We start from the raw sequence: 18538 nt of genomic DNA on the forward strand, positions 1-18538 counted from the left end.
TTAGCTCACAGTTCCAGGTTGTAGCTACAGGGGTCACAGCCTGAGACTGCTGGGCACATCTACTCCACAAGCAAGGGCAGAGGGGAGATAAATGCACGCATGCTCACTTGTTTGTGCTCAGTTCAATTTCTCTCTTTTTTTTTTAAAGATTTATTTTTTATTATGTTAATTATATTATTATTATACTGCTCTGCCTGCATGTATACCTGCAGACCAGATGAAGGCATCAGATCACATTATATAGATGGCTGTGAGCCATCATGTGGTTGCTGGGAATTGAACTCAGGACCTCTGGAAGAGCAGACAGTGCTCTTAACCTCTGAGCCATCTCTCCAGCCCTGTGCTCAATTCCTCCACACAGCTCAGAGCCTCATGCCAAAGGAATGATGTCCTCCACCCCCACCCCCCGACCCCCGTGAGCTGCATCTTCCCATATCAGCTAAGTTAACTAAAACAGTTCCCACACGGATATGCTCAGCCCAGAGGCCAACCCAACGTAGACAATTCCTAATTAAGACTCTCTTTCCCAGGTGTTCTAGGTTGTGACAAGTTGACAGAGTTAGCCATCACACCACATTTAAAAACCCAGGTATGGTGGTAAACACTTATTATTCCAGTGATGGAGAGGTGGAAACCAGGGATGTCCTGGGGCTCACAAGCCAGCCAGCCTAGTGAACGTGGTGAGCTCAGTGACGGGACCCTGTGCACATACCACACACACACACACACACACACACACACACACACCACACACACCACACACACACACACGAACACACACACACACACACACACACACACACACACACACACACACACACACCTTGAACTCTAAGCAGCAATCAAACTGAGGTCCAGCTTGGAGTACCTGCCAGTTTACCGAGGAAACGAGTACTTAAACTGACCTCAAACCCCGAGGTCTTCATCCTATAGTCCCATCAGAGCAGGACCACCCAGGGTCCACAGGCACCGCTTAGAAACAGGCCCATCTTCACTGGGACATTCCAAAGCCACATTCCATTGGCCGTCTTTATTCAGCAAGCCATTCTAAGACAAGCATCAAAATTCTAGATGACAGAGCTGGATGGCGAAAGTGTAGATTTAAACAGACTCAGTGTCTATAGACAGGGACTTGCCGCCAAGTCTGATGGTTTGATTTCAATCCCTGGGACACACATCATGGAAGGAGAGAACCCACTCTCACAAGCTGAGCTCTCTATCACCACATGTGTACACCTACACTCTCTCTCACATGCACACATGGGCACACAAAGGAAGTGGGGAAGGAGGGGGGGAAAGAGAATGAATTTTTGGGGTGCTTATAAATGGCTGTTTAGTCTCATTTTCCTGTCAGGACTGGAGAAGAACAGCAACGTGCTAACCATTTCACCCCGTTTGCCATGAAACGGCTCGCTGGTTGTGTAATATCAAACAACTAACGGAGGGATAAACTCTCGAATCTCCCCAGGGCTTAATGAGCCTTCTCTAAGCTGCAAATGACTTGCCTCACCTAGTTAAATGCACAATTGCTTGCAGACACTAACAAATTCAGCCCGGTTCCTTGTACTTGGTATCTGGATGGCTCAGTCCCCATGACGACACCAGGCATTTTCTGGATAGACTGCAGGATGGCTGCCTCCTTGGCGTCCAAACCTTATTACGTGAAGACAGGGATGGGAGAGGCCACAAAAATTATGTACAAATTTTTTTTTTTTTGGTTCTGGTTTTGTTCATCAGTTTATCTCAGTGGTTTATATGATACATGGTCTAAGATAATTCTTCTTCCACCGTGGCTCAGTGAAGCCAAAATGTTGGACACTTCTGACACACTTAAGGCAAACTGGATAATTTTATAAGATACATCGCAGATCTGGCCATGAACTTGCTGCATGCCCCCATACCCATTTTTTTAAAAATAACTCAAATGTAATAGATTCTATGTAATTTCAAGTTTACATAGACATTACCATAATACAAAGAGCTGTTTGTTTATCTGCTTGTAATGGTTGAGAAGGTCTCCAGTAGCCCAGGCTAGCCTTGCTTGACCTTGAACTCTTGGTTCTCCTGCCTCTACCTCCCAAGTGCTTCGCATAAGCATTCCATCTAATTTATGTGATGTTGAGGATGAAGCATGGGGCTTGGTGCCCTGGATGCTCACACACTGCACACTACCTACTAAGCTGCAGTACCCCTCACTTTTAATGTTTTTTTTGTTGTTGTTGTTGTACTAGGAATTGAACCCATGGCCTCACACAAGCTATCAATAAGCCACCACCACCGAAGAACTACTTAGTACTAACAAACTATTGACACTTACTAATTGATTTATCCTTTTTAGACCAGGCCTGCCACTGCCTCCCTGAGTGCTGGGATTACAGCGTATGCCACCGTGCCTGGCTTTATATACATATATGAGTGTGTGGATCTCTGTCTCTCTGTCTCTCTGTCTCTGTCTCTGTCTCTGTCTCTGTCTCTCTCTCTCTCTCTCTCTCTCTCTCTCTCTCTCTCTCTCTCTCTGTCTGCCTCTCTCTGGTGTGTGTGTGTCTGTGTGTGTGTGTGTGTGTGTGTGTGTGTGTTGTAAGCCTGTGCACACATGTGTATGTGAGTATATGCACCCATGGGTGCATGTGTAGAGGCCAGATGTTGATGCCAGATCCCTTTTCTATCATTCTTCACCTTATTCTAGAGACAGGGTGTCTGAGCTCACTTGGAGCTGGCAGATTCCGCTAGACCCTCCAGCCAGCCAGACCCAGGGCACACATGTCTCTGACACTGCAGCATGGGGAACTGTCAACACCTACCACCATGCCCAGCCTTTCTTTTGTCTTGGTTTACGGTTTTTGTTTTCATGTTTTGCTCACATGTATATCTGTGTACCTTGCTGTGCCTAGTGCCCTCAGAGGACAGAAGAGGGCATCAGACCCCCTGGAACTGGGGTTTATGGACAGTTGTGAACTGCCATTTGGGTGCTGGGAATTGAAACCAGGTCCTTTGGAAGAGCAACAACTAATATTAAGCGCTAAGGAATTTCTACACAAACACACACACACACACACACACACACACACACGACACCCAGTTTTTTGAGGTGAGTGCCAGGGAACAAACTGAGGTCACTTTACCCACTGAGCCATCTTTCCGAGCCCTCCGCATCCCACCCCCTTTTATCTTTAACCCCTTTGGACTCTGCTAGGGATGCATCACCCTTTGATAGTTCAGTGTACAGGAACCAAAACCAACGCTGCGAGTCCTATGTAAATGGCATTAGCGAACTCTGTGTCACTTCCACGGAAATCACGCATCAGGTCCTGAGTTACTGCAGTTGTCACATGCAAGAACGCAAAGTTTGAAACCAAGAAACAGCCACACTGAAAAGTCCAGCATTTGGGAGACGCAGGCAAAAGGCTCAAAAGTTCAAAGTCACCATGAGGTGCTATCAAAAGAGCAAGGGGGCGGCGGGTGTGTGTGTGTGTGTGTGTGTGTGTGTGTGTGTGTGTGTGTGTGTAATATAAATAAGACAGGAACAGAGAAAACAAACAAAAATATCAAGCACACAGCAGGACAGGCAATGAAGAGGAGGGAAAGCCCAGGGGCACCAGGGATGGATGCAGTGCTGCGCCATGAAGAGATGCCCCCTCTCTCGGTCCAGCTTACCTCACACTCTGCTTCACCTCAGCTACACAGAGACCTTGGAGCCAGCCTGGGCTAAGTGAGACCCTTAAGCTAGCCTGGGCTAAATGAGACCCTGACTGCAAAAGAAAAGAAAAAAGGAACGACTTCAGACTTACCCTGGGCCTCACAGACCGCCCCTCCCCCACCCTCGTTCACTTCTCGTGCTTTGTCCAAAGGTCTCCAAGTGCTCACTTTTATGCCTCACTCAAAAAAATTTAAAAAAAAATTTTAATGGCCTGTCCTGCTATTGAGCATGAGAAAAGAAAACGTAACAGGCCCCAGACCTTAGCACAACTGACAGCACACTGGAGGCACAATCTGACCTGAAAACCCATCAGGTTAGCCCCAATATCTGCCAAAACAGGGAACGCATCAAAGACCTATCCATATTTCCAGAATCCAGCAAAGTCCCTACCTGTACTAAGCCTGCTTTTTGGCTTCCTCACTAACTGCTCCTGCTAACCAAAGTGAACGATCAGGTTGCGGTTTTGTGCATAAGAGAAAAAGAACAGCGAGGCTCTGGGCTACATGATTTGCGCAAGTCCCGATGCAGCCACCAGCTCACAATCCTTTGTATTCAGCTTTAAGGCTGCCCATGAGGGGCTGGAGAAGTGGCTCAGTGGCTAAGAACAATGACTGCTCTTCCCGAGGACCCAGGTTCAATTCCCAGCACCCACATGGCAGCTCACAACTGTCTGTAACTCCAATTCCAGGGGGAGTGACATCCTCACACAGACATATATGCAGGCAAAACATCAATGCCCACAAGATAAAATTATTAATTAAAGTGTCCATGTTTTCTCTGGTGGAGTTAGCCTGGAAACAAAAACTCCTAAAGTTCTGGCTTTTAAGACTGGTTGCCTCAATGCCCTTTGGACCACAGTATCAGCTGCCAACTCCTCAGAAGAAGGAAGGCCGCCATTAGTCAGGGTGATAAGTCACCACAAAGAGACAGCTGGAGCGATGTCAGTGATAACGGGTCATTGACGGAGTCTAGATCACCTGGGCCAGGGCTGCTGGGCAGGCCTGTGGGGATTATCTTGACTATGTTAACTGATGTGGGAGGAGCCATCTTGACATCCCACACGTGGGCAGGGGATCCTAGAGTGAGGTATAAGGCAGAGAGCACTAAGAAGCTCATCCCAGGGAACAACTCATCAGACTGCTTGTTTTCCACTGACAGTGAGTGCCCCAGTGCTGGAGACTAAGCCCCTTTAAGGCGCTTTTCTCAGAGCCTTTACCACACCGACAGGATAAAAACTACAACAGCCCCGACAGTGCTCCCCATGAACTGGCTTTGTGCTTTTGGCCTCTTTTGCTGTTTAGACAGGCTCTCCTGTAGCCCAGGCTGGCCTTTAGCTCCTGACCCTCCTGACTCTCTACCTCCATGCCTAGTGTACGCAGTGCTGGGAACAGAGCCCAGGGTACCCCGCCTGCCAGCCAAGATCTCAACTAAGTCACATCCCTAACTGTGTTCCCACTTTTTGGTTTGGTTTTTTGAGACAGGGTTTCTCTATGCAGCCCTGGCTATCCTGGAACTCACTTTGTAGACCAGGCTGGCCTCGAACTCACAAAGATCCACCAGTCTCTAAGGCATGCACCACCATACCCAGCCCAATGACTTTGAATTTATGATTGCCTTGCCTCATCCTTGAGAGTTTGAGAATTACACGTATGCACCTCCACAGTCAGTTTGTTCAATGCTAGGGACCAAGGCCAGTGTCTGAAGCATACTAGGCAAGCACTCTACAGCCAGGCCCCATGCAAGCTCCAGTGGGCCACTTTCAAGGAGAAGGAGTAAGGGCAATCTATACACACAGCAAAAGTCCAAACAAGCCAGACACTGGTGGTGCACACCTTTAATCCTAACACTTGGAGGCAGAGACAGGCGGCTCTCTGAGTCTGAGGCCAGCCTGGTCTACAGAGTGAGTTCCAGGACAGCCAGGGCTACACAGAGAAACCCTGTCTCGAAAAGCCAACAAGACAAAACAAAGCAGAATAGAAATCCCCCAAACAAAGTTCATTTTACAAATACTTGACCCTATTTCAGTCAAAGTTCACCAAACTTAATGAATCAGAGGCCTTGGGGCCAAGTAAAGATTCATCAAAGGCTTGCTCAAGTGTTTGCCTAGCATGTGCAAAACCCTGGGTTCGATCCCGCATGCAATAAAGAGAAAAGAAAAAAAACAAAACAAAACAAAACCCAGCACTCACATGGCAGCCCACAACTGTCTGTAATTCAGCTCCTGGGTATCACATGCCCTCTTCTGGCCACCTCCAGCACTGCACACACATGCTGCACATACATACATGCAGGCAAACAGATGCATGAAATAAACAAGTGTTTTAAAACAAATGACAAGAAGACACCTTAGAGTCATACTCATACGAATCCAGACTTTACATCACTAACTGGACAGCATCCGCTGCTTTCCAGCTGCTTTATCTGCAGCATGGAGTTCTACCTACATCTCCGTGGGCATAGAACTGACTGTGAGCAGGGCCTTTACAATAGGTGCTGACTCCCTCTTGCTCATGGGGAGTGATGAAGATTAAACTGTGACGAGGCTCTGAAACACAAACATGAAGGCCGCGTCTCTTCTGGACTTCAGCCAGGCTTGCCTGGAACTCAAGGTTCAGCGCGGCCGCCAGGGTTCCTGCCATTGCGTCTGCTTGCTAGTTCTCCCCCCCCCTCCACCCCCTTCACACTTCCCAGCTTCATTCTAACAGGAAGGGGAAAAGAAGTGGGGGATAGAAAAAGATCCAGGAAATGACGGTGTAAATGCCCTGCTGACACCTGGAATATAAGGGTTAGAGCCAAAAGGGTGGCTCAGAGGGCAGAGACACTTGCCACCAAGACTAAAGACTTGACTTTGATCCCTGGGACCCACAGAGCAGAAGGAGGAAACTGATGTCCCTTTGTCCTCTGACCTCCCCAGGAGCACTATGGCATGTGTGCCCACATACATACACACAAAGTAAACAAACTGCATATATAAATAAACAATGATTAAGTGGGCTCTGCGGCTATAGAATAGGGGAATGGATAGATCTGTGTGGCAAGCACCTCCATTTGTCCAAAGGACTAAGTGGGGCAATTGTATAACTAGATTGTTCCAAGGTCAGTGCCCTTGTGCTAATGCAGGCATTTTACACCTGTGGTCTGAAGGTTTAAGAGTGCCCCCCCCACCAGGAAACGACATCCTTCTAAGCTTGGCCTCTGTCCACATACAACCTGCACTCCAGGCCCTACTCAAGCCCATCTGTCTCCCTCCGCACCTTCAAATCAACGTCCTCCCCAAATCCCTTCCAGGAGAGCCTTCCCTGGGCCCCGTCTTCAGGAAAGGCCCGTCCTACTCTGAAAGGTCCTTCTTCTCTGCCCTTCGGATCCCCTACGTCCAGCTGGGGCTCTCCCTAGCTGCATCCAGAGCATGCCATGATGCAGCAGCAGCAGCAGCAGCAGCAGCAGCTCCCACCTCTCACTTCTACGCCCTCTGCTTCTCCACGGAGCCTGCTGAGGGTTGACGGTGAAACACCCCTGCCTTGGCTACTTCTCCCGTGCCTGTAATGCGCTACCCTGGCAAAAGCGACTTAAAAGGGCGGGAGGAGGTGGGGGCTGTGTTAGCTCACAGTTCCAGCTTACAACACCGCAGCAGGAGCCGAAGTGTCTGGTCACGTGGCAACTGAAGTAGAGGAGCTCAGACCACTGGATGGCGATGCTTAGCTCACTCTCTCCCCTTCATTCAGCCCAGGGCCTAGACCGGGAAATGCGTGTGACCCACAATCAGGCTGGGCCTTCCCGCCTCAATTAACCCCATGAAGAAACTCACAGACACGCTCGCCCCTGACCTAGCCTAGATCATTCCCAACTGAGACTTCTTCCCAGATGATTCCAAACCCAAGCCGCCAAAATTGATCATCACCATCCCTAGTGACCTGCGTGTTTGCACACTTGCCCCCCAGCTGCTGGCACTGTTTGGGAAGGTTCATGGAAGCCTTAGGAGGAGGGGCCTCCCTGAAGGAAGTACGTCACTGGGAGGTGGGGCTTGAGTGTTGACAGCCCAGCTTGCTTCCTGTTCACTCCCTGATTTCTGACTACACATGCCCTGTTTCCCACATCCTCTGCTACCACCCCATAAAGTTATCTTCTGACCTCCACACATGCGCCACGGCATAAGCATACCCACACATAGCAATAATACACATTTTGAAGAAATGAAGAAGGGAGAAAGACAGAAGCATAGGAAAGCTAAAGGTCACACGAGAAGATCGGGACCACCACGCAAGGCTACCTTGATAACTTGCGTAACAGATAAGGGATCTAAGTGTCGTGTGAGATCAGTGATCAAGCTGCCCCCTGAAGGCTATGTGCAACCCACTGCCTGTTTCCTTAATAAAGTTTTATTAGAAACCGTCCCACCATTTGTCCACAATGATAGAGGTTGCACGGTTGCTATGGAGATCATACCGCCTATATTGTTTCCTCTCAGGCTCCTTACAAACCCTCTCTTAGTAGGGACCCTCAGCTCCCTAAGGCAGGGCCAGACTGTACCTCCTGCCACTCGCGTGGCACTTGGCACACACACAAAAGGTACTCGATAAATATTTGGGGTGTAAACATCCTGCCAAGCCACACTGCATGCGTGGAGGAGGAGACCTGAAGGGTAAGTCGCCAGCTTACACTGCACTTTGAAGGTTCCCTTGATTCTGTCCGGGCTGTCTCTGGGGGTTTCACAGACTGCTGACAACTGGCCAAAGCCTTGACAGACTGACAACAGCAGAGACAAATTGGAAGTCGTGTGTATCCCATCATCCACTCCGCTCTCCCTGAGCACAGGCCAGCAGGGCCCCTAGCCCCACCCACATTTACCAAAAGGCTCCCTCCAGACCCTGCAATTTAGAACATCCTCGTAATGAGAGGCCAAAGGCTGAGCTAACACAGGCTGCCTTTCAGCTTTGTGTAAAGTGAAGGCATGTGTGCAAGTGTGTGCAGGTGTGCTTGCCTGTGCATGGGCCAGAAGTCAAGGTCCAGTGTCTTCTCCTATCATTATCCGTATTTTTTTTTTTTTACCTGTTGCTGTTCTTGTTGGGGATGCCACGGGTGTGCAGGTCAGAGGGCAGCTTTCAGGAGCCATCTTCCTCCTTCTACCTTTCTGTGGATTCTGGGACATCAGCCTTGCGCAGCAAGCGCCTTTGTCAAAGTAACCCATCACCTCGCTGTCCCCTCCACCTTTATTTTTTGAGACAGGGTCTCACTCAACCTGGAGCTCTTCACCATTCCAGATAGACTGGATTCTCTTATCTTCCCGTCCCCCGTTCCCCTCGTGCTGGAGTGACAGGCACATGCCAACATGCCTGGCTTTACCTGGGGGCTGGGGCTTTGAACTCATGCTGTTCTTACAGAGCAAGCACCTTTACTCAGTGAGTCATCTCCCCGGCTCTCCCTTTCTTTCTTCCATTTTGAGACGGGGTCTCACAGAGTCCAGGCTGGTCTCAAACTAACTGAAGACAAACTTAAACTTTTGATCCCTCCCTGCCTCTACTTCCAAAGTACTGGAATTACAGGTGAGCGTCACCATGCCATCATTACGCCACGTGTGCAGCGCCAAGGATAAACTCGGGGCATCCAAGGCAACAGCTCTGCCAAATGACTTATACTCTGAGCCCACACCCTTTTATGTTTTCATCAATGTATTTATAGAAAAGGACCAAACCACACAACATCATAAATAGTCCCCTCAAAACTTGCAAGGCTAGAAGAGAAAGTTACTCATGGCCCAAAGGACTTTATCTGACCTTCAAATAATGGAGTTACAAAGAAAGCCACATATAATGTTTCCTAATTTTATCGCTGTTATTGATATCATGGTATGAGACACAAATAAAGCACTTTCCTTTGGGCTCTGACCACATTCAACCCAGTCTGGGTTGTCAAAAATCAAATTCTGGACTGTTTTCTCTTCAATTCTGTCTTGGCTCGGCCCCAAATCACATCAGCAGGAGCCAGGAAGGGCTACAAAAAAAAAAGCCTTGGAGTTTCCAGCACAATCATTTTCAACCCTTCGCTCAGGGCACAGAGGCCCAAATCACTGTCTCTCCCCGGAGTCCTCAGACAGCTGTCCACAAACAGGCTGTGAGGAACCACCAGCAGGGCCACAGACAGCCACCCACTGTGCACCCCACACTACCAAAGTCCCCTGGGTCCTCACAAATGGAAGCAGGGGCTGAAGAGGGAGCTCGGTATATAAAGGGTTTAACATGCCACCATGAAGTTTGCATTTAGATCTCCAAAACACACAGAAGCCTGTGGAAGCTCACACATCCACAGTCCTAGTACTCCTACAGGGGATGGGAGGTGAAACCAGAGAATTCCTGGGGTACAGAGCAGCAAACAAGAGAGCCTGTCTCAAACAAGATGGAAGGCAAGGACCAAAACGCACACACACACACACACATACACACACACACACACACACACACACACAGATTTTTTTAAGCCAGTTTAGAAACTGTAGCCCTGTGATGCTAACAGGCCCATCCCTGAAATCCGTTTTCCTTCCATCGTTGGGGCAATAGCACACAGCAAATCTGATTAAGGATCTTGAGAGGACAAGAGTCTCCTGGATTATCTGAGTGGGTCCTCAATGTAGTCACAGGAGTTCTGGGGATGGGGACAGTGGCAGGTCCAATGTGCCAGAGAAATGACAAAAAAAAAAAAAAAAAGATTGCCAGACACTGCTGGGGTGCAGTGATGAGTCTAGAACAGCAGCAGCCACCTGCAAACAGGAGGCGCAAGGTGGGGAAATTCCCTCTAAGAGAGCAGGGCTTGCCTGGCATGCACGAAGCTCTGTTCAATCCCCAGCACCCAATAAACCAGGCCCTGGGGGTGCAGGCCTGCAATGCCAGCACCTGGGGTGAGGGGGTGGGAGGAGCTGAAGGTCATCTTTGGCTCAGTAGACAGTGTGTGGCCAGCCTGAGATACAGGAGATCGTGTCTCCAAAATAAATAAATAAATAATAATTTTTTAAAAAGGAGGCAGGCAGAGGAGTGGGAAAGCTGTGGGTGTGGCATTTGCCAATGATGAAAGAAAAGGAACCAAGTCCTACAAGTTGTCCTCTGACCTTCACACAAAGCCATGCATTCATGAAGAGAGAGAGAGGATAAATGCAACTTTAATTTCTTGTTAAAAAAAAAAATACACGGGTTGGAGAGATGGCTCAGCGGTTAAGAGCACTGACTGCTCTTCCAGAGGTCCTGAGTTCAACTCCCAGCAACCACATGGTGGCTCACAACCATCTGTATAATGTGATCTAATGTGCACAGTATACATAATAAATAAATCTTTAAAAAAAAAAGAAATACACATTCATGCTCTAGACTATTCACAGCAACAGCACCCAAGTGGGTCAAAAATCAACCTATAACATATAAGTTATGCATCCATTTGGTATATCCATGTATATGGTATATCTATACAACCAAACACAGAACAGCAGTGAAGGCGGACACATGGCAACCTATCCAAAACACACATGAGCCTCACACACATGATGGCAACATCACCAACTGGGTGGCTGGGTTGGATTCTTGCTTCTGTGCAGATGGAGATCACAAGTGAGGAAAGAGAGGCTTCCTCCGTGTCTCTGGTTCTAAGACCTCAACAAGCCACAACAGCCGGAGGAATGGGCTAACAGACACGCAGCGCTGGACCCTGACACGTGGCACTTAAGGCTCCATGCTCCAGCAGGCAGAGACTTAAGATGACCGAGTGCTCGGGTCACAGGCCTACGGCTCGGGGGCCTCACCCTCCACAGCCTTGCACTTGTCAAGCAACGATCCGGGGCTCATTAGCAGCAGCTAATGCTGGTCCACCAACCACTGGCTCTCAAGTCTTGGGTGTCAGGACCCCCAGCTCTTATGGCTGGGACTGCAGTCCTCCACCTTTTCTACATGTCCACAGTCCTTAATCACCCCGGCCCTCTGCTCATCTCCCGTCCTAGTTCACCCCATGAACAACACTAAGACGCTATAGCTGCGTCGCCTCTGTGTGTCTCCACTTAGCCCACCCTCCTACACAGAGACCACAGCACATAAGGAGGGGCACTCCGGACACAGGTGGCAGCATGGGTTGGGGTGTTCCCTGGAGGGTGAAAACATGAACAGAACAGGCAGAAAAGGAGTATGGGAATCAAGAGAACCTCAGTGCTGCGCACCAATCAGAGCACAGCTTCCGATTCCGCCAATCACAGGCCTTAAACCCAGGCCCCCAAATTGCACCAATCACAAGCTTTCTCCTGAGATCCAAGGGACGCGCTTCTGGGATGAAATCAGCCACAGGATGATCTGAGCAAAGTTCACTCGGGATTGGCTTGTAGTGAGAAGTCAGGAGCCGGCGAGATTGCTCATCAGGGAAAGATGCCTGCCCCAAAACTGACAACCTAAGTTGGATCCAGGAGAAAACTGACTTCCACAAATTGTCCTCTGGCCTCCACACATGTGCCATGGTACGTTTGTGCCCCCACACATACAAGGAAGGAAGGGAGGGAGGAAGGGAGGGAGGGAGGGAAATTCAATTTTTGACTTAATTTTTAAATTGACGTCTTCGAAGACCAGGGTAGATTGTCCAGAAAAGTCACTCACCCGGGGCCTCCTGCACCGGGGAGGGGCTGGCTGGAGTGTTCCCTGAAGCTCTTGGAATGTTTTCAGAGTGACTGTAAAGTGGTTCCCTGGGTGCCTCAAGGACAGGCCAGCCAGCTGCCCGAGAACTCAGCTGACAGTTCCTCACTCAAGGCTGCCCGGCATAGGGGAGGGGCTATCACCTGCCACTCAAGGGATCAAACGGCCAGTGCTGTATGGTTTCCCTCATTCACAGAAAATACACAAGGCGCTTACGATAGAAATCCAATGAACGCCCGAGCACAAAACTTACGTTCCTTGCAGCACTTAACAGAAAAGAAAATGAAACGCATTCACGACGCCACGGATCCAGGACACTGGCGGAAACAATCAGGTTCAAAGCGGGAGCTGGGAATGCAGCCCAGGTGGTAGAGTGCTTGCCTGGCATACAGGAAGCCCAGGGTCCCATCCCCAACAGTCTCCAGCCCAAACTAAGAGTGGCCCTGCAAGGCTGCAATCCCAGCACTCGGGAGGTGGCGGCAAGGATCAGAAGCTCAAAAAGAAAACAATAACTACAACAAAAATGAAGACGTGGAGGAAGACAGGTCTAGATCCTGCAGGGAGGGGCTGACACAAAACGGATGCTCAATAAATCCTTTTTTAAAAACATTAATCAATTAATTAATTTAATGTGTGCCTAATTGTATATATGTGTACCATGTGCATGCACAGGTAGGAAGGGGGTTCCAATCCCCTGGGACTGGAGTTACAGGTGGTTGGGAGCTGCCTGGTGTGGGTGCTGGGAACCGAACCCGAGTCCTCCGTAAAGGCAGCAAGTGCTCTAACCACTGATCCATCTCTCCTGCCCACAATACATAGTTTTACAGCAGAAGCAAATGCATTTTAGGGTGCACTGTTTTAGAATCTTAGGCACCCATTTCATTGTTGTCACAGACAGTGAAGTAGAGTCAGGTGTCCCCAAAGGACTTGTGTGCACAGCTTAGAGCAGCCTAGAGAGGAGTACATCCAAACACTTTCAGTGCAAGAATGGAAGCCCAAGACACAGCCAGCCAACTCTGGTACAGCCAGTTGCCTCTGGAAGTATTGCAGGACCCTGAATGCATCTACTATGTTCACTTTGCTTTATTTGTTTTGTTTTGAGACAGAATCTTGCTATGTACCCCCTGGCTGACCTAGAACTCACAGAGATCATCCTGCCTCAACCTCCCCAGTGCTAGGAGTAAAGGTGTGCACCACCACACTCAGCTAAAAGTTCATTTTAGTCAATGTACTTTAGAAATTAATATATGACCCAGTGAGATAGATATATGGATGTGTGTATACACACACATCTACACATGGATGTGTATATATGGGTGCTGAATATAAAATCTACAACCTTGTATATATAAAGCAAATATCATTAGGCTACAGCTATAGCCCTCCGTTTTTAATATTTTAATACGATATTAAATAGGATTTAATCGGATATATTTAATAGGAAGAGTAGCCCCAAAATACTAGAGACTAAACTACATTCTTAAGACCAAATGTTATTCTAGACAGAAGCCAAAAGAAATCCCTGGCAAGTTGGTCACTAGCAGCCACCCGAAAAGGATGGGATGACACTAAGTCACAGCAGACATGGCACAAGGTGTGTCAGACCCCCTGACCACAGAAGGACATGGTCTTCACAGAGAAGGACAAGTAATATATGCATATGCCACAGTGAAGACAGAGGGTCCAGAGCTAATATTTTTTTAAAATATTTTTCGTGTGAGTGTGTGTGCACATGCGCGCACGTGTGAGTGTGTATATCACAAGCCACTCGGCATTCCCAGAGACCAGAAGAAGGCACCAGGTCCTGGAGCTGACTAATGTGAGTGCTGAGAACCAAACTCAAGACCTGTAGAGGAGCAGTAACTGCTAAGCCGTCTCTCCAGGCCCCAAAAGTTTTCATCTTGATAGGAAACCAGTGCCAGGCTCAGTCGGTAGAGCACCTGCCTAGCGTGCACAAGCCCCACTCAGCACTGGGGAAGTGGAAGCAACAGAATCCAGCACTCAGGGTCACCCTCAGCTACATGGGGAGTTCGAGACCAGCCTGAGCTACAGTGAGACCCTGTAAGAAAACAACACCAAAGCCCACCAACCAAGTGAACTAAAGCATGCTAGCACATCTGATATTCTCTCGCAGGCTTCCAGGTGTACTGTGAGCTGGCACAGACGGCCTCCCCAGCTTACTCTATATGAGAAGCAAGCAAGAAGGCAGCAGGGGCGATGAGATGGCTCAACAGGTAAAGGCACTTGCAGCCAAGCCTGAGGACCTGAGTTCAATCCTTGCAACCCACACAATGGAAAGAGAAAACAGACCCCCCCCATAAGCTATCCTCTGCTCTCTACTTGTGTGCTGTGGCATACGTGTGTGTGTGTGTGTGTGTGTGCGCGCATGCACACATGCACTCAATTGTTCCAAATGTAACATAAATAATTTAATTAAAACAAACTTTTTGTTTCTGGTTCTCTGAGACAGGGTTTCTCTGTGTAGTCCTGGCTGTCCTGGACTAGCTTTCTAGACCAGGCTGGCCTCAAACTGAGATCCACCTGCCTCTGCCTCCCAAGTGCTGGGATTACAGGTGTGCGCCACCTCACCTGGCAAAAATAAATAAAACCATTATAAAGCAGGCAGAGTTCTTGATGCCTGTGTAAACTGATCCACACTGAATACTGTCCTCCGCTCCTCTATCCCCTCCCCCTGCCTTCCCAGCCCAGCTGTCTCCTGAAGTCCTCCTGAGCATTGGTTAAGAAGAATGTATCGGCCTGGCCCAGTGGCCCACGCCTTTAATCCTAGCACACAGGGAGGCAGAGGCAGGCGGATCTCTGTGAGCTCAAGGCCAGCCTGGTCTACAAAGCGAGTCTAGGACAGCCAGGGCTACACAGAGAAACCCTGTCTCAAGAAAACCAAAGTCAAAGAAGAAGAAGGAGGAGGAAGAGGAAGAAGAGGAGAAGGAAGAAGAGGAGGAAGAATTATTTATAAAGCCACACTGTAAATCTAATTTTTAAAATTTTTTTAATTTTTTGTTTGTTTTTTAGGACTCGGCCTTACTCTGTAGCCCAGACAAGGCTTGAACTGGCAGTCATCCTCCTGCCCTGGCCTCCCAAGAGCTGGAACTACAGGCTTGAGCCCCATGTCCGGTTTCCGGATGTTTTCTTGAACTATGTGTAATCATGAATTAGAGAAGCCCCTCGGTACATCTTTTCATCTTGCTTTGATTACTCTCACTGAGACCCTATCTCAAAACAGTGACAACCAGACAGAGGCATCGCTGAGAGACCCCCACACCGTCGGTGCTCTTAGTCCCTGCCCAAGCGCCTCTTTCTTTCTTCTCACACTCACACTTTTTGGGTTTTTGTTTTGTTTTTTGTTTTTTGGGGTTTTTTTTTTTTTCGAGACAGGGTTTCTCTGTGTATCCTTGGCTGTCCTGGAACTCACTTTGTAGACCAGGCTGGCCTCGAACTCACAGCGATCCACCTGCCTCTGCCTCCCGAGTGCTGGGATTAAAGGCGTGCGCCACCACGCCCGGCTTCACATTCATGCCTAAAGCCTGTGTTTAAATGTCTTTGGAACTGGCAAGATGGCTCAGAGGGTGAAGACACCTGCTGCCAAGCCTGATGAATTTCATTCTGGGACCCACATGGAGGAAGGAGATAACCAGCTCCCCTCAAGATGTCCTCTAACCTCCACATGATGGACTACTCTACACACCTGAACATGCATACACACACGAGCGTGCACGTGAGCACACGCAAATATATAAATAAATAAATAAAGCAATGGTTTTTAAAATGACTTTTTTTAACCTTAATTTTTGGCTTTTTTTTTCCATTTATTTGTTTTAGTGTGTTGGTGTTTAACCTACATGTATGTCTGTGTGAAGTTGTCAGATCCTCTGGAGTTACAGACCATTGTGAGCTGCTATGTGGGTGCTGGGAATTGAAACCAGGTCCTCGGAAAGCACAGCCACTACTCTTAACCGCTGAGCCATCTCTCTGGCCCCTTAAAATGTCTTTTAATAAACGCCAATTCTGCTTTTAAAAGGGGTGGAGGGATCTAATGCAGGCAGGCTCCAGCCGCTCCCCAAATGGCTTCATGAGGAGTCAGTCCCCTGTGACTTGTCTCCTGAGTGGCAGCAGTCACCTCAGCAGGGCTTGGCACACAGCAAGGCCTCAATAAATGCCTGTGATGGAAGAAAATAACTGAACAAGCTTCCTGTCACTGAACAGTGCCTATTTTGGTCCTCTTCTCTCTTCCTCTTCACCGATACAGTTCTCTCTCTCTTTACAAGCCCCCCAGAGAAAGGAGCAGTGTGTTCTCACAGGGTCAGCATGTCATCCTCTGACCTCTAATGGACCTTGGACCTTGGGTCATGGTTCGGAGCAATCCCAGCATAGAACAGAAGCCGGGACTCAGCCATCACCCACTAGAGGAAACACTTTGGGGAGGTAAGAACATTCATTGGCAGCTGCAAGGCAGGATGTTGAGACCTCACTTGAGCATGCTCAGTAGTGTGCACATCCCAAGACTTTACCTAGGTTAAGTTCCTGGTTGCTAGTACTTTCTTTGCTTTTTCTCAAACTCTGACTCCAATCAAAATACCACAGCAGGTTTAAAAGCTGGTTTAAAAAAAAAAAAAAGGACATAACTCCAAATCCCTCCTAAATCCACTATGGAGAGTGAAATCCTTTAATACTCGTTGCAGGTAAAATACTATGGCCACACAAAGAAAATGCCTGTTATCTGGGGCAGGCGCTCCGCCGGGCCCCATAAGCTCTTGAAGAGGCAGCGATGGGCATGATTGCCCAACACGCTTTCAAAGTGTCTCTGACAAGGCCATGCAGAGACACAACTTTCAAAAACTAAAATCACATCTTAGCCATCTCCTATCTCTCCCCTCCTATGCACTTTACCTCTGTTTTCAGCTTTTAAAAATCAGGGGTAGGGTAGGGGGGTAGGTAAGAGCAGCCGCTGAAGCTATTTTGAGAGGGGAAGAAAAAAAAAGATTAAAAAGTTAAAAGCAACTCCACTAACATAGTAACAGATCTCCAAGGAAACCCTGGGTGAGTCTGGGAGTTCTCTATCCTACAAGTAGGGTTCAGGACTCACAGCCCATATTTCATCTGGAAACCATCAGACCGTTTCCAAACAGGAAGAGCTAGCCGAGTGGTCTGGTCCAAGCAGCAGAGATAAGCCAGACTGTATGGTAAGATTCAAATCTCATAGGCACAAAGCAATAAGCGTCCCAAGTTAGGACCCAGGGACTGCTGAAGGAAGGGCCAAAAATCACTCCAACAGTGTCAGTGCATGGGCAGTCCACCTTTGGTTTGTTTCTACACACACACACACACACACACACACACACACACACACACACGTCAGTCTGATCCTTAAGTCCTTCCATACAACTTAAGTCCACACATTGTCATCACCCAAGTATGCTGAGATTGCCCTTCTCTGACACCTCGACCCTTCCAGAAGTCTGTCCATCACTATAGACTTGCTAACTTCTTTCTTGATGCAAGGTCTCCCAAAGTGGCTCAGACTAGTCTGGAACTCACTATGTAGCCCAGGCTAGCCTCAAACTCAAGTCCACTGGCCTCGGCCTCTGAAGTGCGGGATTACAAGCGTCTGCCACCACGCCCAATTCAAGGCTTGCCAACTTTGAGAGGGAAGCAAAGAAACTTCACACGCACCTGAACAGGAACTAATGATAACAAACTGAGTGCACGTTTAAGCCACCCACTGGGGAAAGATCTGTACACACCGGGGGTGGGGGGCACTCCAAAGACTAATGACAGGCTCTTTGTTGGTAGTGGTGCTGTTTGTTATATTTTAAACATACTTTAACACTAACTACGGAGTAGGAAGAAGTCTACTGGACCATAAATACTGAACGCTTTCTGCAGCGGGAAATAACAACCCCTCTCTGCCGGTCCCTCACAGCCTTTCTTCTTGGGTGCAGAAACCGCTAGCAGGTAGGACACCGGAACCGCCCAGGGCGCTCCCCGTCCGCACTCGAGATTCCGAAAGCTTCCAGCACCCTAGGAAAACCAGGGTTCCTGCCTCCCTCCCGCTGCTGCGGTGCCCGCCAGGGTGCAGAAAGGGCGAGGTACTCAGGCAGTCCCCAGCCGCGGGTGGCGCCACAGTCCACACCCGGGAAGCAGAGACCGCGCGGGGGCGCGGGCGGCGGACTTG

At 48.8% G+C, this 18538-nt stretch overlaps 1 protein-coding gene across 2 annotated transcripts in view; it reads right to left on the minus strand.

The window, feature by feature from the left end:
- OSBPL10 (oxysterol binding protein like 10) overlaps positions 1-18538 on the minus strand; it is a 242041-nt gene that overhangs the window by 223003 nt on the left and 500 nt on the right. The window lies entirely within an intron of this gene.

This window comes from Acomys minous, assembly GCF_964271855.1.
Source record: "Acomys minous genome assembly, chromosome: 13".
NCBI classification, from domain to species: domain Eukaryota; kingdom Metazoa; phylum Chordata; class Mammalia; order Rodentia; family Muridae; genus Acomys; species Acomys minous.